This window comes from Cebus imitator, unplaced genomic scaffold, assembly GCF_001604975.1.
Source record: "Cebus imitator isolate Cc_AM_T3 unplaced genomic scaffold, Cebus_imitator-1.0 Scaffold54, whole genome shotgun sequence".
NCBI classification, from domain to species: Eukaryota; Metazoa; Chordata; class Mammalia; order Primates; family Cebidae; genus Cebus; species Cebus imitator.
Genome location: NW_016107369.1, coordinates 5,319,654 through 5,324,181, shown reverse-complemented (window position 1 = coordinate 5,324,181; position 4,528 = coordinate 5,319,654).

Sequence of the window (4,528 nt, the reverse complement as noted above, 5' to 3'; positions counted from 1 at the left end):
AGGCGGGCGGATCACCTGAGGTTGGGAGTTCAAGACCAGCCTGACCAACATGGTGGAACCCCGTTTTAAAAAAAAAAAAAGACTGCGTTTCGCTCTTATTGCCCAGGCTAGAATGCAATGGCACGATCTCAGCTCACCGCAACCTCTGCCTCCCGATTCAAACGATTTTCCTGGCTCAGGCTCCCAAGTAGCTGGGATTACAGGCATATGCCACCATGCCCAGCTAATTTTGTATTTTCAATAGGGACCGGGTTTCTCCATGTTGGTCAGGCTGGTCTCAAACTCCTGACCTCAGGTGATCTGCCGCCTCAGCCTCCCAAAATCCTGGGATTATAGGCAGTAGCCACCATGCCTAGCTACTTAAGGACTCTTAGACCCACTTAACTTGGAAAACTTTGGCTTTTTAACCCTTATGTAATTGACACATGGTGATTCTGTAGAAATTTTCCTTTTTAAAACATGTAACCCTACATGATGTTATGGACCTCTTAGTGTGATGAATGCATGTGGCACTGCCCTTAAAGATTCTTGCCTGAAAAATTGAACCTGAAGTAATGAAGCCTCTAGATGTAACTAGCAGTCATGAATAAGGGGAGGAGATAGAAGAGACTTTTCCTTCTTTCTTTAAAAACTTGTCATTTACCTTGTGATGGTAAGTGACACCATGAGAAAGCAATCAGAGAACATTCTACAAATTAATTAAGAAACAAGAGCATGAACAGGGAAGGAGACTCAGTGTAGTATGCGGACCTTGAATTCTGATTTTAATGAACCAACTGTAAAAAGACATCTTTGAGACAATCAGGGAATTTGAATATGCACTATGCATTAGATGATGATAAGGAATTACCTGTATTATTCTGTTAGGTGTTATAATAATGGTGTAGTGTTTATGTTTAAATCTGTGATGGCAGTGACTTGCTTCAAGGGGAGGTTGGAAAATGTAGTCTTTTAGCTGGGCAACATAATGTCCAGAAGGAGAGGATGGTCTTTGAGGGCAACTAGCTGTCCTCAAACAACCAGTGAGATTATACAGTCATTTGTCACATAGTGATGGTTCAGACAATGACAGACGATGAGCCTCCCATAACATTATAATGGAATTAAAAAATTACTCTTGCCTGGTAATGTCATAGTCATCAGAACGTTACAGTGCAATTACTTTTTATTTATTTATTTTCTGAGACAGGGTCTCACTCTGTTACCCAGACTAGAGTGCAGTGGCGCAATCTCAGCTCACCACACCTCCACCTCCTGAGTTCAAGCGATTCTCCTGCCTCAGCCTCCCAAATAGCTTGGATTACAGGTGCATGCCACCACGGCCAGCAGTTTTTTATAATTTTAGTAGAGACGGGATTTCACCATGTTGGCCAGGCTGGTCTTAAACTCCTGACCTCAAATGATCCACCTGCCTTGGCCTCCCAAAGTGCTGGAATTACAGGCATGAGGCACTGCACCTGCCCTATTACTTTACTTTTTGAGAAATTTAGTGTAGTCTAAGTGTATAGTGTTAATAAAGTTTAAATAACCTACAGTAATGTCCTAGGCTTTCACATTCCCTCACCACTCACTCACTGACTCACCCAGAGCAACTTCTATTTTGCTAGGCTCCATTCATTGTAAGGTGCCCTATACAGCAACATGCCATATAGGTTTGTACCCTGGAAGTTATAGGCTAAACCATGTAGCCTAGGTGTCTGGTAATCTGTACCATCTACATTTGTGTAAGTGCACTCTGATATTCACACAACGATGAAATCACCCAACATCATATTTCTCAGCATGTATCCCAGTAGTAAAGCTGTACAAAGCACTCACAACAGTGCTTGGCACATAGTGACACTAAGGGCTTGATTTTCTAATTTTCACTGGTGGATAAAGTAAGCAAAGTGATTTTCTTTCTTTTCCTTTCTTTCTTTCTTTTTTTTTTTTTTTAGATTTAGTCTCACTCTGTTGCAATGGTGCGATCTTGGCTAACTGCAACCTCTGCCTCCCAGGTTGAAGCCATTCTCCTGCCTCAGCCTCCTGAGTAGGTGGGACTACAGGCTCCTGCCACCATGCTCAGCTAATTTTTGTATTTTTAGTAAACGGGGTTTCACGATGTTGGCCAGGATAGTCTTGATCTCTTGACCTCGTGATCCACCCACCTTGGCCTCCCGAAGTGCTGGGATTACAGGTGTGAGCCACTGTGCCAGGCTAGCAAAGTGATTTTCAACAAGTCAGTTAGTGCTAGTACTGGAACTTCATTTTGTTTCTTTCATTAGCTCAAATTGTAAATCCAGAATAAACTGACCAGATGCAGTGGCTCACACCTGTAATCCCAGCACTTTGGGAGGCCAAGGTGGGAGGATCACTTGAGACCAGCCTGGGCAACATAGCAAGATCGCATCTCAAAAAACAAAACCAGACAGAATAAACTGATCCTTTACTTATTGGCCGTATTGTGATATGGAATTTCCTATAAGGTAAGGATTTTAAAATTCCTTTGATGTATTACTTTTATCATCAGCTAAACTATTAAGAAATTTTTGTTTTTTTAAAATTCACCACTGATAAGAAGGCAAAGGAATTTTCATTTTGGTAAATGAATAGAAGAGCCTTTGAAAATTTGGTTACGTGGCTAGGTGTGTTGGCTCATGCCTATAATCTCAGCACTTTGGGAGGCCGAGGCGGATGTATCACTTAAGGTCAGGAGTTCAAGACCAGCCTGGCCAACATGGTGAAACTCCGTCTCTACTAAAAATACCAAAAAATTAGCAGGGTGTCGTGGTGCAGCCTGTAATCTCAGCTACATGGGAGGCCGAGTCAGGAGAATCACTTGAACCCAGGAAGCAGAGGTTGCGGTGAGCCGAGATCGCATCACTGCACTCCAGCCTGGGTGACAGAGTGAGACTCTGTCTGAAAAAAAAAAAAATGTGATTACATGTCAATTAAGCAGTTAGTGTTTTTATTTTGCCACTAGATACTAACTGCTAGCTCTGGGGGAATGTGTCATATTGTTTGTTTTATGTTTTTTTCTTTATTTAAAAACAAGTCAAGTGCAGTATTGAGAAGGGGGAAAGCGCAGAACAAGGGATTTGGCCTGTAACTGTGAACAATCAGTTGAGTTAATTCACTACCTTTGGACCAGCCTTGTGTTGTTTTCTTTTAATTGAGCCATAGGAGGCTTCATCATGATGATGGGCTTAAAGATGCCTGAGCTTGAATTATCTGAGACCAAAAACATTTTGCCTCACTTAATCTTCAATGAATTTGTTCCTATTAAGAATTCTAACTAGATGTAGTCTTTTTTCATATATTTGCTTTAGGAGGCAAACTGTGACAGGAGAGTTTGTCTTTTTTGGATCCTAAATGTGATTTTTCTCCCTCTTCACTGAGAAAAGCAAACGGACTTCTTTTTTATTTTTAAATTGTTGAATACTTCAAATCTTATTTGCGATTAAAAAGTTTTTCTATTTGTAGGAGTATTTTGTACAGAAATCTTGTGAGACCACTGCCCAATCAGAGCGATGATTGTTCAAAGAGTGGTATTGAATTCTCGACCTGGTATGTATTTGTGAAGAATGAACAGCTGTGTCCTTTGATAATTATTAATGCAAATGGAGGAATGAATAAAAACTAATGGGATATTAATGTGGTAAATTAAAGTAGTTAGATACTAACACTAGTAAAGATATTAAAAGACACTTTTTAAACCATGTAATTGTTTTCAAGTGATAGCTTATTAAGGCCATTTTTAAACAGTATAATAGTCTTTCAGGTGATAACTTATCCAGGCATTTGTTGGTGAAATAAGATATTTTGGAATCATAACATTTGAAAGGTTACATTACAAATATATGTGGCTTTTGTTTCTTCTTTGGAGTATGTATTATTGGTCCTTAAAATTTGCTTTTCTTTTTTATGTGGAATGTAGTAACTTATAGTAGTGCTGACATGTAAACTGCATTGTAAAAACAGGTGTGGAAGTAACCTGAAAGATTTGGGTCACTGTTTGCTGCCCACTTGCAGAAGTCACTCAACTTTTCTGATTTCAATTTTAGTAAAATGAGCAGTTAGATTAAGATCTTTATGTACTATTCCCACCGTATAAATTTAATAATTCTATGAATAGTAAATTTGCATTAAACATATCTGAAGATGAGTACCTTCTAGTGGTAACCTTTTGTTCTTACAAACTTTTCTCATACCTCAAATTTCCTTTTTTTTTTTTTTGAGACGGAATTTCCCCCTTGTTGCCCAGGCTGGAGTGCAATAGCGCGATCTCAGCTCACCACAACCTCTGCCTCCCGGGTTCAAGCAATTCTCCTGCCTCAGCCTACCAAGTAGCTGGGACTAAGGCGCGTGCCACCACACCTAGCGAATTTTTGTAGTTTTCATAGAGATGGGGTTTCACCATGTTGATTGACCAGGATGGTCTTGATCTCTTGACCTTGTGATCTGCCCACCTCGGCCTCCCAAAGTGCCTTACCTCAAATTTTCTAATTTCCTACTTCCTGTTTTTTCAGACTTTATTATTACTACTTTT